General features: G+C 35.1%; 1 protein-coding gene and 1 long non-coding RNA gene across 8 annotated transcripts in view; both read left to right on the forward strand.

Moving 5' to 3' along the window:
* The window catches only part of rg (A kinase anchor protein rugose), a 480528-nt gene that overhangs the window by 238644 nt on the left and 229223 nt on the right, over nucleotides 1–12661 (forward strand). The window lies entirely within an intron of this gene.
* On the forward strand, nucleotides 4788–5288 carry LOC118681473 (uncharacterized). The gene is made up of 2 exons (XR_004977222.2): nucleotides 4788–4873; nucleotides 4947–5288. It is a non-coding gene; the product is annotated as an uncharacterized lncRNA (long non-coding RNA).

Here is a 12661-nt window from a genome sequence, read left to right on the forward strand (position 1 = left end):
GAGCTTAACAAAGTGAAATGATAATCAGCAAACTTGAAGGGGTATAATTGCGAGTGGTGGTTAGCAATTTCTACCCAACGTTTGTTATCCCAGAAAATTGTTTTTTATTGTTATTTTTTACTTAAAATAACAGGAATCAGTAGATTGTAATTTCCCAAAAATTGTGTATAAACAAATCTTATTATTACCAGATTGTCTAGAAATAATTTATATAATGTAAAAAAAAAATTAGAACCAAGCTAGAAGAGAAAAAAAGACTTGATTGGCAAAACTGTTTATAACCAATAATTCATGGATCGAAAATAAAATAGTCCACTTTCGGAGTTTAAATTGTTCAGTGAGATTAAGTAACTGTTTTATCCCAGTGATCCGTGAACTCCGGAGATAAAAAATGTAATTTAAGCGAGCAGACTCGACCGCCGTCTCTTTATCGATCTCTAATCCTCTTATAACGATTTGTATAACATAATGTTAGTTTTTTTCTAAAGGCTTCTTCTAATTATTACTCGAGTTCCGCTCATTTTTGTATTTCTAGAGCTGTATTAATTCGGAGAATAACAGCGGTTTTTGGTAAAAGCTGGATGGTTCGGTCCGCTAATTCAGATTTCTTATAATTTCAGATTGTAGCGCCATCTACCAGTTCAATATGTGAACCTCAGATATAAATTAACAAGGAGTCTCCTTATAGGCCTATTGCGTCCTATAACCAAGGTAAAGGACCCAATTTGAAGGCTGGAAAATTTATCAGTTTCTTTTCTCGGGCTACTATTTCTATGCATAACTGCATGGTCGGGCCTCTTAAGAACAATATATACGCAGAGGTTGTGTTCATCAATCTAATTTTTACGTTTAGACTCCTTGTTAAGTACTACATTAAATAAAACTGCTTTGCAATGGACATTGTGAAACCTTTGAGTATATTTCTGATTCAAAGAGGATCTCCGTAGCACTTCGGAGGAGACCTAAAACCCATAGACATATATATTATCTGAGTACGTTCTTAAGCTTTCGGGATCATAAGATCCTGAAGTGTACTAAAACATATTTCTGTAGAACTATCGCCTACTACCCAAGTGGCTTAGTAATGTGCTGGGTAATATAAAGCAACATTAAGAAATGAAAAGTTTCGAATCAGTTAATTACCCACGAAAGAGTCTAGAAAGAAGCCAGAAATTAAAACTTACACACAAACATTATACCACAATGCAAATGCAAGATTATTCTCTCCCTACTCACCTCATTATACCGTTTCCTCACTTCATTACTCTCCTCTCTCCTTAAAATTTCCATTTATCCCTGCACATTTTTACATGTAATATTTCTGTGGCTTGGTTCATCGCAATGATGGTAATGATGAAGCAACCATCTATTTCATCAAATGCTTACCAAAACGAGCGCGAGTACTTAGGGATAATAGGAAAAAGTTAAAATTAAAACAAAATGTTGCAATTTTCACGAAACTAAGTGCGCACTAAAATGAAAAAAACCAACATAGATGAAGCGAATGCAAAACGAAGGCAAAGCCAAAAAACTGCATAAATAAAATGATCGCTTAGCTTTTAAGTTAAATAGCGGTTGAAGTGGTTTCGTGCGGTTGTGCAAGGCACAGCCAGCGAAGGGACGGGACGGTGTGGCTGAAGTGCGGATGCACTTAATTAAAGATTCACCAAAGTATTTTTCTGCATCAATAACTTGCTAATTTGTTAATTTTTGTATTTCACGGCATTAAAGGCGCACTCCTCATGCTCTAATGCCTCGATGATAGGATCACTGGGACTGTGGTTTCCATCTTGGCGGCGGCGGCGTTGTTGGTGCTGAAAGTGCAGGGAAATTAATTTTGCAAGTGTACGAAAACTTATTTAGAATGCAGGTGCATGTTGACTTAGTTTGGAGAAGCTAATATTTAATTTCAAAATAATCAAGTAGATAGAAAGTTGGTAAACTCTTGACTCTAATTAAATTCTGTGTTATTTACACAAGCTTTTTAGTAAAGATAAAGAGAATTCTTAGATAATACTCGTATATGCAGTTGGTAATGCAATTTTCAGTTTCGATAAGAATAATTATTTCGATATGCGTTTGAATAACTTCCCCTTCCACATTTATCTTTCGTTTACCCTAATACCAGGTTTCAACCAAAAAGTTTGAAGTGATTATATTACATTTAATTAATTTACTAATCTAGACTGTAGACAACCATAGAGATATTGGAGATTTATAAAACGGCTGTTTTTGGCTAGCCGATCGAAGCTGTAGCATTTTTTCTCCGTTTTTGATACTATTTTCTGCAATTTTCATTTGATTACTCGATATTGCCTTACTTTTTAATATTTTACTTTATTTGTTTGTTTAATTTTTTTCACTTTGACAGTTTGTAGTGTCTAAATCAGCTGTGAAAATGTGACTGTACTGACAAACAGATGGCGCTAAATCAGAGTCGCACAAGGAGATTTTACGTAGATTAGTTTCAAATCTCCTCGATGGCGAAATAAACAGGTATAATTTTGTATGTCGAAATCTTGCTAAATCTCGTGATTAAGTGTCGGTGGGAACCTGGCATAATGATCTTTCATGAGAAGCTCTAAATATTACATAAAAAGTATGTTCAGACGAGAACTTTTTTGTCGCTCAAACCGGTTTTTGAAGACGATGGGACGGCAATGGAGGACAAAGGGACCATGCTCCTCATAGTCGTGGTAGGAATATACATTAGCTAATTAAAAATATTCTTATACAACGCTGACATGAAGCGTACATGAATTTGAAATTGTGATACAAAAGAAAATGCAGAAAATTGTCAGACTCAAGTTGTCGCACTAGTGTCGCTGTTGTGAATGCAATGAACGACACCAAAAGAAAATTTTCAAATAAGGAGTGTCAAAAAGAATCTTCGTCTGAATGCAGTCTTACTAGTAGGCACCACATCGTCAGCTGACAGGCCCAAAACATGGGGTGGTATTTTCTTATAATCCCACAACCGTAAAATATGCATAATAATAATTAAAAAAATTATTATGTATTTTTCTATGATTCGATTTCTAAAAAATGTTTACTTAGGTCCCTTCTTCTTTTTTAAAAGTAGACGATTTAAAACTCGAAAAATTTAATATATGTATCAGTATAACTTTTAGTTTATGTATCTTCGGTTATGTGAATGGAAAAAGTCTGTTTCTGCACGCATATACCATATAAAAGGTCTTCTCTTTCATCCGAGTCCAGTGACGTTGTCTTATGCTGTTTTTTTGGCGGTAATAAGCTCAAAATAAGGCTTACCGAGAAACGATTAGCCCTATAATGAATTTTTTTTTCAAGGGAAGAGATGTGGTGTAAAGGGAGAGACATAAATATAGAGATATCGATTAAAAGAAAGTGAGAGAAGGAAAAAGACAAAATTTTAAGGAGATCAGTTGAGAGGCAGGGATTCAGACAGAGCGATTGAAGGAAAGAGAGGAATATAAGGAGAACGATTGAAAGAAAGAGAAATAAAATTATTTTATATGTATGCCGAATATATGTATGTAAAAAATAATTCAGCAACCAATGAAAAATGGTAAGTTATTGTGTGGAGAACTAGTGTGGTCAAAAGTCCCCACGGACTTGTGGTAATTTTCATCTCTGCAGGGTTACCTAAGAGCCCTCTACGTATATCTTTTCTTTACTAGAATGAGTTCGAGGTATATTTTACAGCTAACTCACTTTTTTAGCACAGCAGAATAAAACATTTTTCGGTATATAGAAATGAAGTGATGATTTTACGTGTATTAAAAAGCTGTAAATTCCATATTTGTGGATTTTCTCAACAACTTGCTTTTTTTCTTGAGAATGAAACTAATTTGGTCAGAATTGTTCGCTGAGCAATTAGACTCAAGCTAAAAGCCCCGAACAAACGTTTTTCATTTTCTTGCAAATATTTAATAATGAATATTATTATTAATAAAATTTTTTAAAATCGTAACCACCTCGGATGACATCGGGGATGACACATAAGTGCCTGAGACCACTTTGATGACGTCACCGTCAATAGCGACCTACCAGCAAGCCACTTCAGTCACTTTGCAAGACATAGAAAAAGCAACACTTTCAATTCATTACAACAGCGCAAAAGTTAACTGTCATTTTTTTTAAGGATCTGCTGTCAAGTCTTGTTGAGTGCGCCATGTTGACTCTTTAGTTGGCCGGCAGCTCGTTGATTGCATGGCTGACGCTGAAATGTGTAACTGTGCCATGTCGCTTTAAATAACCAAGGAATGGAGAATATTTTCGAGATGCCTTAAAAATGAGTCTGTTGCACTAGCGAGCTGGCGCTGTGTGCTGGTTTAGTTTTCTTGGCGGTTCCTTCACAAAATATGTATCTCTATTTTAACTGTTCCTTCTCCATTTGCACATAGTTGCCACAAAAACGTACTGGTGTCTGTTGCAATGTGGCAAATAAATACTTTTACATTTCAGTTTCGTGGTGGCAGTCACTTTCACACACTCATTCACTCGCTGCTGCTATTATTATTGTTCCACTTATTTTCCAGCAATTGCTTGCCACACAACGCTACAACATATACGGAGCAATATTTGCTTTTGACACGGGCTCAATGTGGTCGCAATGCAACGAATTTTCTATTTCTGCTTGCCATTATATCTTTTGTTCCCCGAAAAAGTCTTGCTTGCATTTTTTATTATTGCCCCGCTATTGTTGCATCATTCTTAGTTGGCTATTTGCACATCTGTTTATGGCATTGTACGCTTCTGTTCCGCCAGCAATTATCAGGCACCGCTGGGTAGCAGGCGAGTGAGAGCAGTGAGAAAGAGTCACTTTGCAGCAATGAGCAAAAAGATGAGGTAAAAAAACGCTACCAAACGCCAAATACCGAGCAACAAAGTAAGCATAGTTTGCATGACAATTAAATTTAATTAATTACTTTTGCGTGACAAATTTGTTTTGAACTTTACAGTTTTTCCGCATCACTGCTCTTGTTGGTTATGGCAAAGTAATTTGTTGCGCTCACTATTGCGGGGGCGTATGAGCAACATTTTTCTCGTTCATCATGCAACTGCTGTAAATATATATGTGTGCGTTTGTTGGTGGTTTGTGAAGAAAAGTTTGCAAATTAGGTATAAAATGCCAATTAATAATAATTTGTGGAAAACTCGCGCGTTTTTCTGTGTTTAGTTTGGCTTTTGATGGTTAAAACTGTCAGCGGGCTGCTTTCGAAGTGCAACATTTTATCTGTGTATGACAAATTTGTAGCTAATTTTCACGCAAATAAGGAAATACAAGCCATTGTAAAATTCAATTCAAACTAATTTTTATTCAAGTAAGGAAGGGCTAATTTCGGATGTAACCGACCTTTTATACTCTCGCAACTTAGAAGAATCAAAGCCGGGGTAATACCTTCAAATTTTGGCAAAACTTTATATTAACCTGTGGGAAGTATTGCCCTGATTTCATCCATTTTATGCAAAAAGATACACCGTTACTTGAAAAAGTTTCCTTCTGACTTTCATTACGATTTCTTATATATTGACCGATTAATGCGGTATAAAGTCTACTGAAAGTTCGAGAATATACATACATAAAATAAATATTAGGTATATGGGTTAAGTGCAGTATTGACCCGATTTAACACATTTTTCACATAAGCACCAGATACTGTTTTCACAAAAATTCTCCCCGAATGTCAATACTACACCTCACAGATTGACTGATACGTTCGGTAAAAAATCAGCCATATGCACTATCCACATATAATATTTGGTATCTAGGTGCTTGAAAATTTATGATCCGAAAATGTTTGAGCGTAAGATTAAATGACTTATGCGCTCTATTTGTGGAGTTTTATTTTGATAACTTCAGCGATGTTTGATATGTTTGCTGTAAAGTGAGGGAATCAGATGGAAAGAGCGTGGTTGCCCTATATACTATATTGTTTGTGAAATTTGATGCTTCTGGCACATTTGTTCAATGATTAATCGCACTTTTAGTATTTTTCAACAAAACTGTTATATGTTGAGTGGGCGTGATTATTATCTGGTTTTAACTATTTTTATAGAGTTTGAAAATATGGTAAAATAGCATATTCGCAGCTTGTTTCGTTGATATAGCTTTAGCGGTTGGAAGATGTATCAATTAAACATTTTAGGGGGCGGGGCCATTTTCACTTATAAAAAATGTTTAGCCTATAATTGTCCCTAGCCATTGCAATCTCCTGTACCAAATTACAATTTTCTACCTTAATTAAACGTTTAGCTATAAGTTTTGCGGGCGTGGCACCGGTCCGATTACACCCCTCTACAACACCGACATCCCTTGGATGGAAGGAACAACCGTTAAGTGAACAAAAATATTATACTCTGTTAACATGTTGCGAGAGTATAAAAATATTAATATAATATAAATTCTTTATAAATTCCATATATATTTTATTTTTAAATAATTACTTTTTTTTTGTTTAAAACCTGGTGGCAACCTCGTTAATGTTTTTATTACCTTAATTTTTGAATAAGGCTTTATTTAATGTTGCCAAATATTTTAATTTTGATATATAATATATTTAAGTAATTAATTAAGGTGGCAACCCCATTCTTACTTATATTCAAATTTAAGATAAATCAAATATAAAAATCGAAGTATAATAGGTGTCCGTATTTTAAATTATCATCTGTTTAAAAATAGTTATTAATAAGGGGCAACTCTGTAAAGTGATGTATTTGAAATAAAATTTTCTAAAATTATGTTTTTGTTAGCGCCATTTAAAATTAATAATTTAAAATTATTAATTATTTTTCATTAAAAAATATTACACATAGTATGGCAACATTTCTCAATTTGAAAACTTTTAAAAATTTGTATTTAAAAATTTTACACAATGTATATTTTTTTGGAATATTAAGCACAGTTTTTGGCTGATACCAAGGAGGTTTTCTTCCAACATTTTTTTTTTTTAATATTGACGATACTTCGTAAATTCTTCTGAATTTTAATAAAAATTTTATAATTTTTATAAAATTTAATACTCATATAAGCTAGGTTAAATTGGGACCCTGAACTTTTTGGTGTGTTAAAGCTGCTCCAAGGCAATGCCAGAAATCAAGAAATTTTCGGTTCGGAGGTCATTAAAAACAAGACAAGGAGTATGAGGTCGAATATTTCAGTTAGTTATGGATATACATAAATCGATCGAATTACATTGAGCTTTAGTTAAAGGCACCTTGCTACCAGAAATGTCATTGGCTATTGCGTTTCCTCTCTTTAATAGTATTAATGTATTAGCCTATGTATGTATTACTAATTATATACAACGAACCCTGCGCTCTTCAATTAAACCGCATTTAAAATCAGCTTATTTCCGAGCAACTTAACTTTTTGTCAGCTCAATGCCAACTAATTGTTCAGCTAGGATATAATTTGAGGGCACATCTGTGTAGCACAGTCGATGGCCACATGGCAACAACAGACGACGAAGGAAAAGAGTTACATGTGTTCACCTACATACACATATGCATAGACATTACACATATGTATGTGTATTTGTACATATAATTGTAACTGTATCATTAACCGCATTTTTACGGTCCAAATACTAAGAATGCCAAAGTGAAAAACAAATCACGGAGCAACGGGTTGGCAGTGCGGAGTAAAGAGGACGAGAGTGTCTGATTTTTTCTTCCTTTTGACATTTAGAAATGTTTGGCATTTGCTGTGGTAACTAGTATTTAAAAATAAATAAGGATAATTAGACCATAGCGAGCGTATCAAGGGCGAAGAGAGTGAGCAGTGCTGAAATTGAGGAAAGTTGGTAAAGCAAACATAAACGTACAAATTAACCAAACTAACAAAAGAAAGGATTCATCCAACTGTTTGGGTTCGAAATGCGAACTGAATATGTGTTGTTGTTGTAGTGAACTTTACCGTTATGTTTCGACTGAAAGCTCCAACTAAATTATTTGCTAGTTAGCTTAAGGAGGGTTACAAATAGTAAATTCATACGTAAGCTCACTCGCTTTGCGGGTCCGAAGCGACACGGCGGCAGCTTATTGGGCGACAGTTATTTGTTGAGGTTAAGTAGGGAGTAAGGCGCAGAGATTTCTAACACAAGGGTCCGCATATTACTCGATAATGGGTTGGACAGCTGTTGCAAGAATTTCAAAATCATTTAAGGCTTACATATGTTACCTTGCCCCAGGTGCTGGCACACCGTTGCAAACCAAAACCACCAATTAACTTTTGTCTGCTTAAAAATTCGGAAAAATACCGGAATTTGTCGAGAAATGTCGCTGCGATGCTGCTTTCAGCTGCCAAACCAAAATTTGAATACAAATTGGAAGAGATGGAGAGAAAGAGAGTAAAAAAAGAGAGTGCTAATCCCCTTGCCTGCCTGTCAGCGCTGAACAATTGCACCAAATATAAGGAAAGCTACCAAAAAACAACAAAAAAGGGAAAAAAAAATCGAAAAAAAAAGTTCTATTTGTTGTGGGTGCGAGTTGGAAATGTGAAAAATCGTGAGAAAATATGCAAAAGCAAGCAAAACTGCAAACAAACAGACATTGCCACTCATTTGAATAACAATTTCGTTCTTATTTGTAGCGAATGTTGCATGTTGCACGTAGCACACACACATGTGTGTGTGTATGCTTGCGAAAGTTGCCGTCGTTATGCTGGCGCGTCCTTTTTGCTAGCTAAAGCACGAGTTGTTGGCAAAAGCTCCGGATGCTGGCGCATAAATGCTCTACGAAATCACTAGTTCCGTTTCCGTTACTCTTTTCAACACATTTTTGTTGCACATACCTAATGCTTTTGTCAAGCAAGACAGTGATACACACACACACTTACCCCACCAGCCATGTATTCAAACACACCCACACAGGTATGCCTGCAACACACACGCCCTCGCTCTGCGGCATTTGCCACAAATTCGATTGTCGCATTTACCTGTGTGGCAAATAGAGTAAAAAACTTAAATGCGTTCATTGTCAATGCGGTTGGCAAAGAGGATACTTGAACTAAAAAAGACAGAAATGTAGAATTTAGAAGTTCTAATGTGGCAAAAAGGAAAAATGCCGTGCATCCAACGGTATAAAAATAAGCTTTTGTGGATATCCTGACACATGAAGACATCACAATGTACCATTCAAAAATTGTTATCCTCTTTACATTTTGCATATGAATGGTGTGTGCTTATATACATACATACATATATGACCATATAAAGTTATAGATCGGCTTGATATGCGGTGAAATGGATGATTGCTAGATGGGCTAATAGATAAAAGGGTGAAACAGAAATGCTGCAAGTTAAATTTACTGCATATATACACATATATACCATATTCTTGCTTCATCTGATAGCTGTAATTTTTTCCATTTCTTTTACTTATTTATTCAATTTGTCTGCCGTCTGGAAAATAATTAAATTGAAATTGATAATTTTTAAAGAACAAATGTGAGAAATATTTAATTTTGTTCATAGAATTTATTTTATTTCATTTGATTTTCATCAACCTAAGCTAATTTAGCACCTTTTAATCAGGTTTACGGGCGGTTGCAGCCAAAAGTTGCGCTCAACGTGAGCAAAACGCAAGTGAGTTGAGCTTTTTCTTCCAAGCTCAACGAAAACACTTGATGCTGTCACTATAGTTTACAATTAGGATTCTGAAATGCTTGGTTCGCTTATATATATAACTCTTTAACTTAAAATGCCTTAAATAGTAATAGCTGTCTTCGATTCGTCATTTTCTGCTCGTTAACTGCGCTGCTCTTTTGTCAATGACGTCAAAAATGACATGTAAAAGCAACTAATCGGTCTTTTTATGTGTAATAAGCGTATTTAAATAAGGCTATAATATTGTAATGAATATATTCTGGACTGGTACAAAAATAAAGGAAAAGGGTCAAGTCTTCACTAAGTTCTCTTTTACCGAATAAACGCACATCCATCCTTCCGTTTGGAAAACTTATCTTAGTATTAGTTAGTTCTAGTATATCGATAAGCATACCCTGACCTACTATATCTTCCATAAGTCCTCATATACCAAATTTAAATACTAATAGCCGTCACTGCCTCGCTCTCTCAATCTCTCAATATGTGAGATATTTTAATTAAATTGGGGACCACATTACACTTATCGTAAAGACTGTTCATAACAAAACTTGGATGACATTGGTCCACATTTCTCCCTAGGTGCTATATAACGAGTGCACTGAATTTGATATGAAAGGTATTGTACTTAAGCTAAATATAAGATATAGTAAAATTCTTTTTCGCGTATGGAATTTCGATCTATGAGGTTTTTGCTGTAACCACACCAATACATCGAGCTTCTTTTTGTATCAAGCTTTGTTTGAACGGTTCCACAGTTTCTGTGTATAGCAATGAACACATGACGGCCGAACTCGACGATTTCCATTATTTTATCAATCATTTCGAAACTTGGCTTTCCAGAACGTGTTGCATACTTGAAATCAAAATAGCCGAACAGAATCAATGAACCCAAAATTGGGGGTGATTGGCTGTTACAGAGAAGAATTTGAGAAGAGCAAAGTTCGATCGCATTTGTACAGCACGATAAATATAATACAAAACCAACAATAGGAAAAAGTATGGACCTAAATATGTTATTGATTTTATTAGAAAGTAAATTCGTGATAAAAACGTGAGAAGTCAGTTTATAGCTTTTACCGACAACAAAGAACGTTTTCTGGGGAAATATTTTTTAAATACGATTTTTACAGACTGTACTTATAATCCAAACTGTATCAGCTAGTTGAGCAGCTCTACAGAGATGCAGACACTCGCTAAATTTCTACTATTATTACCCACATTTGTTGCCGAATGCTCCTGGCAACTCTCTTCACCACATACATTTATGAAAGCAGCAAATGCACCACGGCTCAGCGGCAATTGATCCCTTTCGGCATTATCCCTAAGCTGATTTGTGCGCAGCCAAGTACTGGTGATACCTTAGAGTCTGAAAACGAATGCACTAAACGCAAATCCAAATACCGTTATATGCGAGTATGTGGCAAGTAAGGCATCCCATGTATATGCAGAAAGTTAAGCGACTCCGAAGCGATAGTAGATGACTGCCTTTTTCTGCTCAACCTATGTATCTCTGCAAAGAAAAATGAAACATTTAGGAAGTGAAAAAAAGAAACATTTTGGAAATTTAGACTCAGCAATTGAGTTCGAGTTCGACTCGGCAGGCGCAAATCGTTTGCATTTCGTGCAGCTTAAAAGATTTCACTTTATTTCACTGAGCAATGCCATAAAAACGCGTGAATTGCTGAAGCAGCAGCAAATAGTGAATAAACACTGGAAAAAAGTAAAAATATACAAAAACTAACCTCGTTATTGTGGAGGTGAAGTCGGAAAATGCCAAAAGTTACCCGAAGTATGTAAGACTTTTATTGAACCAATAATTTACCCACGTGCACAAGTACACAGTACACCCCTTTGTTGTTGTTGTATTTTATTGTAAAGTTTCTTTATCTATTATTGCTAATGTTATTGCTTTTATTGTGTGCTTGCGGTTTGATGAGCATGTGTTGGTTAACCATCATGGTTGCCTCACGCCGCCACCGAAGCTCATACATAGTTGCATGTGTGTGTGCGTGCGTGTCTAAATGCATTTGGTGCGTGCTTACAAAAGATAACATTTTCGGTTATTTACTTCCATCATGATCCTTGTTAACCGGTTTATAACAGTTTTTAAACACTCACATACGTATATATAAAGGGTGTACAAAAAATATTTGTAATATTGCTTCCTTTATAAAAAATTTATTTCAGCCTCTTTAAATATCGAACAATATAAATATGTATGTGTTACACATCTTTTATTATGCCATAACAAAGAATATTTCTTATTAATCTGCTCTTCAATTTCGTTTCATTACAGGTGAGTGACTTGTTGCCTTTATTTAGCTCCAGATAAGCGAAGTCGGTAAGCAAAAGGTGTCATTGAATGCGCGTCCATTAAACTGTTATTTGGTATGTCACACACATGTGTGTGCGAGATAATTATTTACCCTGTTGGAAATTACTATTAATTCTATTTAGTTGATTCCCATCCACGGTAACAGAAAGATAATTTTTTTGGAAGAGAATCCTTTTCTCACAATTGCATTTCTCATAGAATAAAATTGTATAAAAAGATCTTGTATCTTGATTTTGTTTGGTTCTATATGGTACAGTGGTCCCATTCTGCAGTTGTGTGTCGCCACCAAACAGTACTGAGTTATATCTTATACAAAATTTTCTGAAGATAATTTTTCAACTAAAAAAGTTTCCCAAACGAGAACTTGATTTTGATCGATCAATTTGTATGGAAGCTTTGTTCTATGGTGAGCCGATTTCAAAAATTTCGTCAAATGAGCAGCTTCAATAGGGGAGAAAACGACTTTCGGAGTGATTTCTCAAAAACTGAGAGACTAGCTCGTGTATATACAGACGAAAATGGCTAACTCGAAGTATCCGTCGTTTCATTTTGTGTATTACAAACTCCGAGATAAACTTTATGTGTTCTGTTCAGGGTTTACAGTGCAACTATAAGTCTTGTTTATTTCGGAATCTGCTTAACAACTATTTTGTAGAGTAGATTTACGTTTCTCTTTAGATTTTCATTCATGTGTATTCTTGGAAAATGAGCAAATCGAGAAAGCAACTGGCAT

Source organism: Bactrocera oleae, chromosome 5 (assembly GCF_042242935.1).
Source record: "Bactrocera oleae isolate idBacOlea1 chromosome 5, idBacOlea1, whole genome shotgun sequence".
Lineage (NCBI taxonomy): Eukaryota > Metazoa > Arthropoda > Insecta > Diptera > Tephritidae > Bactrocera > Bactrocera oleae.